Source organism: Hevea brasiliensis, chromosome 13 (genome assembly GCF_030052815.1).
Source record: "Hevea brasiliensis isolate MT/VB/25A 57/8 chromosome 13, ASM3005281v1, whole genome shotgun sequence".
NCBI lineage: Eukaryota > Viridiplantae > Streptophyta > Magnoliopsida > Malpighiales > Euphorbiaceae > Hevea > Hevea brasiliensis.
The window spans coordinates 84,399,135-84,413,305 of NC_079505.1; the positions used below are offsets into that span (position 1 = coordinate 84,399,135).

General features: G+C 34.6%; 1 pseudogene; it reads right to left on the bottom strand.

Moving 5' to 3' along the window:
• Nucleotides 1-12,604: 12,604 nt before the first annotated feature.
• LOC110671861 (bidirectional sugar transporter SWEET14-like) lies at nucleotides 12,605-13,931 on the bottom strand (annotated as a pseudogene).
• Nucleotides 13,932-14,171: the final 240 nt, after the last annotated feature.

Genomic DNA, 14,171 nt, shown 5'->3' on the forward strand with positions numbered 1-14,171 from the left:
GAGAAGAGGGAGAAACCTATGGGTCAGAGTTCAAGTAGAAATTTGGGAAAGAGAAAAGAATTTGAGGAACCCGAGCTCAAGGATATGACAGAGGCGGATCATCAGAACAGAAGCCACCAAGGTCCAGTCGTTAAACAACTAGAAGCTCATATCCTTCTCGTATCTGTAACTCTTGTGGCAAACTACATGGAGAATTGTCGTAAAGCCACTGTAGCTTGCTACAATTGTGAAAAACTTGGACACTTTGCTAGTGATTGTACTAGAGCACATTGACCTGCTCTCCAAAGTTCATAGACAGTTGGTCAGGGCCGAGATAGATATAGAGTTAGTACACCTCACAACCATAACATAGTGAATCAACCTGAATATAGTAGCGCACCAGTCAGAGCGTCCACTATGCACCAAGGAGAAAGAATAGAAACTTTGGATGTAGCTGCTGGTAAGTTTTTAATTTTTAGAGGAAACAATTAGTTATTATTTGATCCCAGCACTACTTATTTGTATGTTAGTGTTAGAATTATATATTCTGTTGCTATTCCTTTACATGGGAATAATTTTGATGTATTAGTGACTAGTCCTTTAGGATAAAAACTATGATAACAAGTATGATTGAAATCAGTTTTGAAAGAGTTTGTTAGTATTTGCTAGCACACAATAATTTATAAAGCTCATTGGTGAGCCTATTTAATATAAGTTAAGAGGACCTAAAAATAAGTTACAGTAATATAATTGCTCTAGATGAGAGCAAAGATGTTACTGCTAGTAATTGTTAATGGATATTGTAATTAAAATAAGATTCGAATATTAGTAAATTCGAAAAGGATAAAATATAGGAAAGTTTGATCTATTGGAATGTATCAGAGTAACTATGCAATATTCTTAATATTTGTACTGTAAGCTACAGATTACAGTACTGACTTGAGATTATTGTGTAGAGCTATGTACTACCCAGTAGTGCACTAAGATAAGGATACTCACAAATGGCATTTATTTTGGAATAATTATGCCAGGACAGAATTTTATTATTGGAAATGAGTAGAAATTCCTATTTGGGGATTTAAAACTTTTAAGTTAGAATATCGAGAGGTTATAGTTATAAGATAGCTAGAGTCATTGACTCAGTTATCTAATCCGAACTACGATACGTCAGAAATTGCTATAAGGCTAGAGATTTCGGGATAGTCATAAATTAAAGATAATATTGATAGGGTAAGGTCATCTGGTCTCGGATATGGGGTTATAATTATTTGATATTGTTATGGATTTTTCGCCTAAAGTCTAAAAAAAATAGTATTATAATAGTATAACAGCAAGGCACAAAGAAAAATTTTGTTCCCCTGAAGAAGACAAGATGCCATGGATGATAATTATAAATTAGAAAATGATGTTTCGAGGGGTTTATTATAGGAAAAGAGGATCAGTAGTATCATATAGTTGTGGTAAGGTAAAAGAGCATAACAATGTTCTAATGAAATAAATGGTGAAATGATGTTCTAATTGAGACAAGGATAGGTTATAGTTCAGTACAAGAGGAAGTAATGATTGCGAATTAGTGAAAAATGAGTTATAGAAAATCGATAGATAAAAGAAAATATAGAAGTGAAGATTTGAATAGTTGGTTCAAATGTAATAAAGAAATGTTACGAATATTAGTAAAAGTGTTGACTAAAATGGTTAGAGGGCCAAATCAAAGTAATATGGAAGTGCAGCGGAATTATTAGGAATGATAAGAGATGCTAAATTTTGACTCGATAGGCAAGTTAAGGATGAAGATACGATTGAGCAATGAAATAATTAAAGTTAAGTTGTGAAATAAAAAAAGAAGTAACTAGAACAGGACGGATGAGGATGGAAAAAGGAATGATATTAAGGAAATAACATAGAAGAGCAAGTTTCAGAGTAAGTTAACTTATGACAGTGTTAAGAGCCCAACCATGGAGCTCAAAATTGTGGGATAAGAATCAACATTTGTTGTCCCTAATTCAAGTTAAAGTAGTATGGAGAACTCATAAGGATGTTAGCACATGGGACGAGACCGGTAAGAAATAAACAAATACCATTGAGTAAAGTATTGTGGACCATCATTCAGACAATGAAGCCACATGGAAATGTGAGAAAGACGTGATAAAACAACCCATAGGGATGATTAAGGACTGACAGTAGGCAAAAATTTAGAGGTCAAAATTTCTTTTAAAGGGGAGAGAATTGTAATATCCCTATATGCATGGTCCTGTGCAAATCACTGTTACGGTGACCGGTGTCGGTCCGGACAAGTAAGAGGATTAGAATCATATTTAAGTCACTGAGAAAAGTCCTGAATGAAAATAAATAGTGATTACCAGAAGGTCAAGTATAAATAAGAAAAACAAAGCATAAAAAGTTAAATGAGCCGGGGATCACAGCGATGGGTGACCGCACTGAAAGTGACTGCGAGATCAGTCAAAACCCTAATTTCGTACGGGACATTATGACACCGCAGTCCTAGGAAAAATTGCGAAGCTAATGGAAATGTGAAAATCATAGAAAAAGGTTGAGAACCAGATCAAATAATTAGGTCAGAGTTCTAGAAGAAATACAGTATTATTGGTAAACTGGATCAGATCGGCGAAGGGCAAATTGGTCAATTTACCCCTAAAGGTAACTCATGGCCTTACTGTCCAATAAAATCTGAGAAATGAAAATTTTGAAATATAGATTTAAATTAAAGAAGTATGAAAAAATAAAGGAAAAAGAAAAGAAAAGAAAATTAGATTAATGACATCATATAGATGACATCATGCATGACCTCATAAATATTTTCCCATTTAAGTTATTTTTTACTAAGTCAAAAAGGAGAGAAATGAACATAAAATTAAAACAAATTGGTCATCTTCTTTACCCAATATGCCGTTCACCTCTCCTCTCTCTCTCTTCACTCTAATTCCTCCATTTGATGTCAAATTCAAGCTTTGGTAACTCTAAAATTTCTCCATAAATCATTTTTAAAATTTGTAGAAACCTTTAAATTGAACCTCAACAAGAAGTTGGGAGGAAGAAAATTGAAGGAAAGTGAAGGAAAATAAAGTTTGGCAATTCAAGAAAATTTGACAAGTGAGGTTAGTACTTGTTTCCCTTTCTTTTCTTCTTTAGGCTTTGAAATTAAGTTGAGATGACTGTAAATTGTATGAAAATTTAAAGAAAATGATAAGTTATGAAGGGACAAACAATTCGGCAGCCATGAGAGTTGGGGGAAAGTGATATGTTTCACTTCAATAAATCATGCATGCAAGTCAATCTAAGTGGGTAGGTGTTAGTGCTACACTTTAAATTCATGAAATTGTGCAAATAGGAAATTAGGGTTCTTGGTGCCAATGAACTTTGGGGAAATTTGGTGAAAATTGGAATCTAATGCAATTGGACCTAAGTGAGGTTAGAAATGGTCAATTGGGAGCAATTGGGGTGTGTTTGAATGGTGAGGAGTTAAGTCAAATTCGGATTGGCAGGGGTCCAATTCTGGACAGCCTAACCTTGGTCCACTTAGGAGATCAAAACTGTAATTCTGCCACTCCAATTGGTATGAGGCTAATTGAGATGAAAGTAGACACATAATGCCACAATTTTTGTGTACAAACCCTGCCCTGAAAGTGACACTAAGTTAGTGAACAATTAGGTCAAACTCAGATTAGGCACACTACTACTGTATAAAAATGACCAAATAAACAATGTTTGTTCATTTGGCCATAACTTGGTGTAGGAAGGTCCAAATGACCTCAATTTTATACCGATGGAAAGCTAAGACATAGAACTACAACTTCTATGAAGAAAATAAACCCAAATTCTGACCATAACCTATCCAAAAGTGAGCTGCAGTCGGCACACTAAAATCGCCAGAATCAGAATTGTACCCAGAATTCTAGGTTATAATCAATCTGGCCAACCTTAGAAAAATGGCCATAACTTGAGCTACAAAACTCCAAATTAAGTGATTCAAAAAGGAAATTAAAGCTAATACAATAAGGAACAACTTTGATGAAGGACACTTAGCCAAATTTTCACACTAACGAAACCAATAGAACAGTAGAAAATAGTGACCCAAAACTGAATTTTTGGATTTGTACCTAGGGAAATTAGAAATTGATTTGGCAATTAATGCCAACAAAATTGACACCCAAAATGTGATATATGAGTGCAATTAGAATTAATAAACCTATTAAGTATAGAAAAGTCAACATTTTGACTTGAATAGTGCCATGAATAGTACCACTATACACAAAAATATGAAAGACCCGAAATTATAAACCATAATAGGTAGGATAAGTCTACAAAGAAATTATTGAAATTTAAGTATTAGAAATGAATACTGAAGCACTTTAAATTTATATATTTCAGTTAAAAAGGGATCTTCGAAGGAGAAACGAAAGGTGGAGTAAATTAGTCAACAAAGAGGTTTGTGCACAACTAGTTTTACATTGTTAAAGTTTTGCATATTTTATTTGATTAAAGGATTTTAGTTTTTTTATATATTATGTTTACCAATTATTGAATTTATTTCAATGATTATTGAAATGTGTTATGGTATAAATGAGTTTAATTGTGGGAAAATGATTAAGTTATTATTTTATTTTTGATATGGATTGAATGAATCCAGTTTCAAAAATTTGTGATTGAAATGGGATTTGCATGGAAAAAAAATATACAAATTGATGTTTTGAATTGTGATGAGCATAAAAATTATTGGATATTGGAATTGACTTTGAATTGAATTGTGTTGGGATTTATGCTCACAAAAAATGATAAAGAAATTCATGATATTATTTTATATCTCACTATAGATGCTTGACTAGGTTATTATCCGTCTCCCTCATTTGTTGAGGAGACAATGGAGTTAGCTTTGTTTTGACTATCATTGTATGTGCACAGGCCTAGATTCTCCTCTTATTAGAGGTTTGGTCTAAGTTTTTCATTGGCCATTTCGAAAGTTTCATTATTGTGATGTGTACTGTGCACGATGATTCGACCTCCCAGACCATATGGAGTTAGAATCCCGATTCGACCTCCTTGACCATAGGGAGTTAGAATCCCGATTCGACCTTCCTGACCATAGGGAGTTAGAATCGTCCCAAAGATGGCTCTTACGGATTAGTCTTGCATAGTTAGTAAGATAAAGAATGTGTTTTGAATAGTAAGAATTGTGATTTCAAATGGGATTTATGCATAATTGATTTTATTGAAATTAAGATTTGTTTTCATAAATTACTGGAATTACTTTAAATGTTCAGTTATGATTTGATAAATTGAAATTCTTGAGCAGAGTCATTTTAACAAATGATTTATTTTATTGGTAACGAATATTTTGATTTTTGGAATTTTGATGAATTTCAAGGTTTTCAAATTATTTTCTATAATTTTGTCAATGTATATTATATTACATTTTAAATTATAATTGTGCACCACTGAGTTCACCACTCAGCGATAGATTTGTATGCTATCGCAGGTGAAAGTAAAGATAGAGCAGCCGAGTGAGATTTCTGGTAGCTGTGCCTTGAAGACTCATTGGGATTAGCTTCGGGTATATTAGAGGTATACCCTTGTACATTAGATTTTAATGTATGCATGTAATTATATGTATGTAAATTGTTTGAGCAGTTATACAAGAACTTTTGTAATATTATTTTGGGTATGTAATTAAAATGCAAATTATTGTAATATTCAAATTTATTTCTAATTTTTATAATTAGTGTAAATAATTAAATTTTTATATTTTGTGAATAATAAATTATTTCCTTTTCTGAAATGAGATGTTCAGTGTTGGTTTAAAAATGAGCTGAATTGATTGCTGCAAATGATTTATTCATTGTTGGGATTGAATTGTGTGGAGAAATGAATTTTGTTGGAGTTATAGTTGAGTAAAAATATTGAGAGTGTGTTTCTTTTCAGGTTTTGAAGAACTATTTTCTTAAAATATAGCCGACACTCTGCCGAAATTTTGAAAAAAATTCGTAACTCTAAATTTTAATCGAGGATTTGATCAATGACCAAAATTTCAAATAAAGGCTTTTTAATAAATATTCAACGTTCCACCATTATAAAAATGATCAGAAATTATTTTAAAATCCCTTGTAATGTATTTAATGGGTTACCGGTAGGCGAAATACGGTAATTCATTAGGTGTACTACAGGATCATGTTATGCCTTACGAATGAGTAGGGTGTGACACTATACTTTGACAAAATTATAGCAAAGAATTTGGACATCTTGAAATTCATCAAATCAAAGTCAATATTTTCAATGATACAAATCAAGTATTTAAATGACATTGATCAAGAAATTCAATTTAGCAATCATAACTGAACATTTAAAATAATTCCATCAATTTATGGAAATAAAGAGAAAATTTCACTAAAATCAATTATGTACAATTCTCATTTTAAAGATCACTATTGCTCATTTTCCAAAAACCATTCTTAATCTCACTAACTCTATGCAAGACTAATCCGTAAGAGCCATCTTCGAAGTGATTCTCACTCCCTATGGTTGGGGAGATCGAATCATTGTGCACATTACATCCACACAACAAATTACTTCCGAAAAGGGCCAAATTAAACTTAGATCTAACCTCTGATAAGAGGAGGATCCAAGCATGTGCACGTACCATGGTAATCAAAATAAAGCTAACTCCAGTCTCTCCTCAACAAATGAGGGATGGGTAATAACATATCAAGCATTTGTAGTGAGATATAAAACAACATCATAAATTTCATTATCCTTTTTGTGAGCATAAAATCACAATATAATTTAATTCAATGCCAATTTCAATAACCGATAATTTCCATGCCCATCACAATTCAAAGCATAATTTGTCATTTTTCCATGTAAATCATTTTCCAATCAAAATTTTTCCAAAGCAAATTTTATTCGATTCATAACAAAAATAAAATCATATCTTATCCATTTCCCAAAACTAAACTCATTCATACTACAACACATTTTAATAATTTTTAAAATAAATTCAATACTTGATAAACATAATACATAAATAAAATAAAATCATTTAAGCAAATGAAATATGAAAATCTTATAAATTGAAGACTAGTTGTACACAAACCTCTTTTGTTGACTCAATTTACTCCAATTTTCATTTTTCCTTCGAATATCCCTTTCCAACTGAAACACATAATTTAAAGTGCTTCAGCATCCATTCAATCCCTTTCTAATAATTAATTCTAATAATTTCTTTACAGATTTATCCTACTCATTACTGTTCTTAAATTTGGTCCTTTATATTTTTGTGTATAGTGACACTATTCATGGCACTATTCAAGTCAAAATATTGACTTTTTCATACTTAAGGGGCATGCTAATTCTAATGACACTCACATACCACATTTTGAGTGTCAAATTGGTTGGCATTGGTTGGCATTTTAATTTCTAAGCTTCCTAAGAGCCATTGTAAATTTTCAGTTTTGGGTCACTGTATTCCACTATTCCATTGGTCTAGTTACTGTAAGAATTTGGCTAAATGTCCTTCATCAAAGTTGTTCCTTATTATCTTAACTTTAATTTCCTTTTTGAATCACTTCATTTTGAGTTTTGTAGTTCAAGTTATGTCTATTTTTCTAAGGCTGGCTGGATTGATAACAACCAAGAATTCTAGGCACAATTCTGGTTCTGGCAGTTTTGGTGTGTCGATTGCAGCTCACTTTTCGGATAGGTTATGGTCAGAATTTGGATCTGTGTTCTCCATAAAAGTTGTATTGCTATGTCTCAGCTTTCCATCGGTATAAAATTCAGGTAATTTGGACCTTCCTACACCATGTTATGGCCAATACTGTTCATTTGGTCATTTTTGTACAGTGGCAAAGTGCCTAATCCAAGTTTGACCTAATTGTTCACTAACTTAGAGTCATTTTCAAGGCAGGGTTTCTACATGAAAATTGTGGCATTATGTGTCTAATTTTATTTCCAATTGACCTCACATCAATTAGAGTGGACGATTTTCAATTTTGGTCCTTGAAGTGTACCCTGGTCTGGCTGTCCAGAATTAGACCCCTACCAATCCGAATTTGGTTTCACTTCTCACCATTCCAACACACCCTAATCGGTCCCAATTGATCATTTTGAGTCTCAATTAGGTCAACAATTAGGTCAATTTACTTCAATTTCAAAAACCTTTAATTTTTCTCCTAATTTTCCCTAAGTCAAGAACCCTAATTTTCTAAATTCCTCAATTCATGCAATTTCTCTTTATTAATCATGTCTACTACTCCATATAGTCTCAATTTTATGTTCAATTCAAATAAATACCATCAAACCCTACCCTAACCATGGCTGACAAATCCCTCTATGTCTCATAATCAATCATTTTGTTTCAATTGTCAACAATATTTAACTTAGTTAAATTATCTAATCATGCTTATAAAGAGAATATTAGAGAATTTCTTACTAACCTCTTTGTGTAGCTCTTCCTTCTCCAATTTTTCCACTTCTTCCTTGACTTTTTCTGTCACGACCCAACCTATGGGCCGGACTGGCGCTAGGACCTGGGCCAGCCTAAAGCCCATGAGGCCCGTAGCAAGCCTAAATATTCCTCAACCCAACTCAAAGGCCCATTGGGCCCAATTTCAAGAAATTAACCGGACAGAGTCCGGCCATAAAATAGACCTTTCAACGGGGAGTTTTTGACTCATCCGACCTGTAAACTCAATATATAATCAATTGGGGAACTCAGCTCACCCTCCACATACTCATACAACATAAAAATAAATGGGAGCTCAGCTCCCTCATCCAGTCCGTCAACATGCATAAAATAATAAGTTTAAAGGTCCAAAATAACAATTTATATTACAGACCCAATTCAAATAAATATTTCTAACACATGCGAAAATTCTAAGAGTTAACAGGTTTGTACAAAAATTAATAAATGACCTGCGAGGGAGAAAAGCAGGTTAACCTCAAAAATATCCTCCTGTGGCCTGGAAAAATATTGAACAGGAGTGAGCGTTCGACTCAGAGAGTAAAATATCAATTTTAACCATAATCTCTATAACTATCTAAAACTATTGCACCCTGTAGAGTAAAATACAACATTAGCAATATTTTCACATCATAACAGCAAAAAGGTAATTTGGAGCACTCACACACCCAGTAATATCAATCATAATATATGGGAGCTGATCCCCTATACAGCTCTCTTAAATCCAACCTATGCCAGCGAAGAACTCAAGCTGGACTTTCGCTTAATAAACCAAATCGGGGTCCCAGCGAAGAACTCAAGCCGTGACTACCCTCGAAGGACCGGGTCCCAGTGAAGATCTCAAGCCGTGTCTATCCGTCCTGTCCATAGCCAACACCATATCACACGCACGCCAACACACGCACACTACTCCAAATTACCACAACAACATACATGGCACTTTAATAGTTGTGAATGCAACATAAAACGTGCCTAGAGTTTAACTATATATATATATAAACATATAAGTGATTCATGGGCATGCTTGAACATATAATAATATCGAAATTACAATTAAAATTAATATTTTACTCACAGACTTGATGATCCATGTGGCGTGGAGTGGAGGAAGAAGGTTAGGCTCACTGAAATTTTATTATAATCATTTAATAAATTTGACTCAATACAAACTAAGAAAAGATCAAATACGTCCTAAGTCGTGCCGAAAATCCGGCAGAGTCTCCCCTATACATAGGACCTACCCAACCTGCAAAAGGGCTCAAAACGCACTTCTATATTCACCAACCATACACCCACAACTCAATCATATCACACAGCCCCTCCTGGGCCCATCCAAACAGTCATCAATCACAATATGTAAATTTACAGTTTAGTCCTTATAATTGATCATTTTTGAAAAAATTGCTCAAATAAGCTCTAAAAATTCTAAAACTTTGCCCCGCGGTCCTTAGCAATATTATTAGGCTATTGCAAAAAGAATCATAATTTTCTGAGCTACCACGAATATTTTATGGATTTTTAATCCCATTTAAGTACTAGAAATTATGAAAAAGCAAGGTTCGGATTTACCTATGCCGATTCCGACATCGGGGACGCACTCGGGACGTCTAAAAATGGTAGGGTAGCCAAAACCTTGATCCAATTCGGAGACTTTTTCGGTAGCCGGTCTGTCTGGCCGAAAATTCACAAACCCGGACAACTGTCGAATTTTCGTGAATTGAAGATACTGACACAAAGCTCACAACACGGGGGTTAGTACATAAATTTTACGAAATCTTCTAAGCTCATTTAATGCTCGAAAAAATACTACGAAGTTCTATGGGACCCACTGAAAAAGGTATCGAAAAAATTTGAAATTTATATCGCCGCGAAGCTCTCGACGAGTGGAGCGCTCTGGTACTCTCGGTTTTCTTGTGGGGTTCACGGTTTGCGAGAAATCTAGCCCAAAATTCAAAATGGGCTAAAACTTCCCGGACAAAAATTGGACAAACCGCTTAATGGATTTCGGTGTTCTTGGTGTCTATGGAAAGCTCTCGATGAGTAGATGTTGTTTGACACAAGACCCGACCCAATCGGTGGCCGGATCGGCCGGATTTCAGCTGGGAAGACGAAGCGTCGCGTAGCATTTTTCGGCTGCCTGGGGCGTCGGCCAGCTGTGGGGAGGTGGTGGGGCGGCGCGCCGGCGAGCTGGGGTGGCTAGGGAGGCGGCGGCGCAGTGAGGGGAGGAGGGAGGAGAGAGAAAACGGGAGAGAGAGAGAGAGAGAGAGAGAGAGGGAGGTCAGGAAGCGCGCGGGAAGAAGAAAAGGAAAAGGAGCTGGTCCGATTCGATCGGTCCGGTTCGATTCGGTCGGTTCGATTCAGGATACAAAATTTTAAATTTTTACTCTGCCTTGGGACCGAAAATGAGGCCCAAAAATTTCGAAAAAATTCTAGAAAACTCAGAAAAATTCGTAGACTCCAAATATATTTTTAGTTTTGTCACGTGGTCTTTAAATTGAATTTTAAAAATCATCAAAGTTTTTATTTTCTGAAAAATAGAACCCGATTTCTAAAATTCGAAAAATTTCAAATAATTTCCTAAAATTCAAATAAAATAAAATATCAAAAATTACCCAAAAATAATAAATTTAAAAAAATTAGGAGTGTTACATTTTCTTTCTCCAATCTTCTTACTAGGGCTCAATTACAAGGTTTGACTAAGAAATCTTCAAATTTTATGGCTGAATTTTGGGATTTAAGAAGCTTCAAATAAGCTTCAATGGTGGAAAATGGAAAATGAGAGAGAGGAGTGAGAAGGAATGGACAGCTAAGGGAGGAAGAAAGCCAATTTTTATTCTTTTTTTTTTCTTATTATGTGTATTTATCCTAAATTTGACTTAGTCAAATTAAATAAGTAATTGATAATTATTTATTGAGTTATGCATGATGTCATCATGATGATGTCAAAATCCTCATTTTAATTTCTTTTCTTTTCCTTTTATTTTTCCATAACTTCTTAAATTTAATTGTATATTTCACAATTTTAATTTCTCACATTTTATTGGACAGTTAGGTTATGAGTCACCTCTAGGGGTGAATTGACTAATTTTTCCCTTGCTGGTCTGATCCAGTTTACTAAAAATACAGTATTTCTTCCGGAACTTTAACTTAATTATTTGATATGGTTCTCTACCTTTTTCTGTGATTTTCATATTTCCCCTAGCTTAATAATTTTTCTTAGGATTACAGTGTCACAATGTCCCGTACAAAATTAGGGTTTTGACTGATCTCGCAGTCACTTTCCGGCGCGGTCACCCATCGCTGTGACCCCCGGCTCATTTAACCCATTGTGATTTGTTTTCTAAATTTTCATTTCATCATCATATAGTGGCTATTTATTTTCATGCAGAGCTTTTCTAGGTGACTTAAATATGGTCTTAATCCTCTTAATTATCTGGACCGACACTGGTCACCGAAATAATGATTTGTACAGGACTATTCATGTAGGGGTGTTACAGCTCACAAGATGCATGATTGTATTGTCATGCAAGGTTACTGAAGAAATATTATTAAGCTGGTAGGAAACTCCAAAACGGTCAACCAACACTTACAATAATTTCGATATTATAAAGGTATTTCAAATTTGCAAATGAAAATTTCGATTAGGTGACCTTTCTGTTCTACCAAAAATGTTTCATAGATGAAAGTACTATGTGTATATTTGGCCATCCAGAATAAAATAAGTGAACTTGCTTGGCAATCCAGTAGTTAAATTCGTATGGGGTGGAAAATATGATGCACAGAATATCCCCAGTAGAAAATGAGGAAAAAAAGGAAAGATTCTGGATTTTTTTAGAGGCATTCGTACACAAGCATTTTCTGCTTCTATTTATATATAGTCCATGATATATATAATAACTGGAATTGATTAATTAAAATTATATTATTGGATGGTCTAATTAAACATAACTTAAAACAAAAGAGACGTGTATATAAATTGTACATATATATTTTACATACCCTCTCTGTTTGCACTGGTAGCTCAGTTCGCATAGAGGGGAAGTGGAAGCTTATCAAACAGAAGTTTCACTGAGTTGGACCTGGCTGAGGGACTCGATGAAATCACCATTGGGCTTTCTCTGGTGATCATGATCATCTGAATTTTCCTGTTTATCACCCACTTCACTTTCATCACAAATGGAAAGTGAGCCTGCATGCACCTCAAAAGTAGTCTTGTTCGGGCTAAGAGTAACAACAGTTCCCTCAATTATTTCTGATAGATTCTGCTCCTCTATAACTTTCCTACCGTCCTTGTACATTCCATAGAGTACAATTTGAATTATCCCAAGATTAGTCCGAAAATGTTTGGAAGCTGTGAATTTAATTTCATGTGAAAATGCATTAACTTGGTTTAAATGAAATTGATATTATTTGAATAATTAATGGATATTATATGTAGCAACTCACTGCAATGTACAAGTCCTTAAGTAGGATACCGTAGAGCAGCCACATAATAGCACTCAAAGTGAGTGAAAATGATAAGGTAAATGGCATGAACTCCACACTTTTGGTGCGAATGACCAGCCTCTGCAGAGTAATTAATTAATATGCAAGAAAACCTATCATTTCATCCGTGTTCATACCTAATCAATGAATTAATTTAACCGCAATTAAGCAAAAACAGGCCTAAAATTCAAGAGAGTAAAGGAGAAAAACGCTTGCATCCTCACCATTATGCCTAAAGGTGCAGCAAACACAACTGTAGATAATGCGACAGAGAACCATCCAACAATATGCAAACGGCTTGATCATTTGGCAAAAAAATGCGTAAGAAGGAGGATTGCAGAGAATCCCCCAAAATTCATTACAAGTGCTAGCTTCAAAGTCAGGATCTGCAATTTTTTCCCACCCCAAAATTATTGATAATACAATATGATGATTTAAGGGAAGCTTAAGGAATATTAAGTTGGTACCCTCGCTTTCTTTGGTGCATAGACAATGTACACCACAATGTAGATGGTTTCCACTAGACAACCCACAGAATTGATGGTGAGAAGAAGATAATCGCTGGATTTCAGAGTGGCATAGTATATCCAAAGCATGGCACTGAATAATGCAACCACATATGGAATTGATTGAAACCGTTCAGTTGATTTCTTTCTATAAATCCGAAAAAATGTAGGGCTGCAATGAAACTAAGTAGATTGTCTTTAATTGTTCATTCCGTCAGAAACTTAATTTTTCTGTGAAAATTAAGATAAAGAGTGCTTACTAAAACCATACTTACAGAGGAGCAAGAAACATTACGACGGAGATGATGTTGCCTAGTAAAAGAAGAAAACATAAAGGAATCGAATTCAGAATTCAGATGTCAAACAGTGATCATCATTTTCATTAGAACCTGACAATTAATGAAAGGGGTAAAAGAAGCCATATATATGTGTTCACGTGTACCGAGAATGCCAAAGGTAAAAATCCATGGATGGTGAGCTATGTCCATCTCTTCAGCTTCAGCACTGTCGACACCATATTTTGGCCGATCCCCCGAAATTAATAAACTTTGAAGCCGATCCCCAACACAGTCCCCTTTACCAACCGACCACACTTTCGATCTCCCCACAAAAAGAATTTAATTAATACCAAGTCTCCAGGTCATTTAAAGCCTCACCGATCCCTCAAACCAATTCTCGAGTCCCCCGATCATTTAATTGTATTTCCGATCTTTCTTGTCAAATAAGAT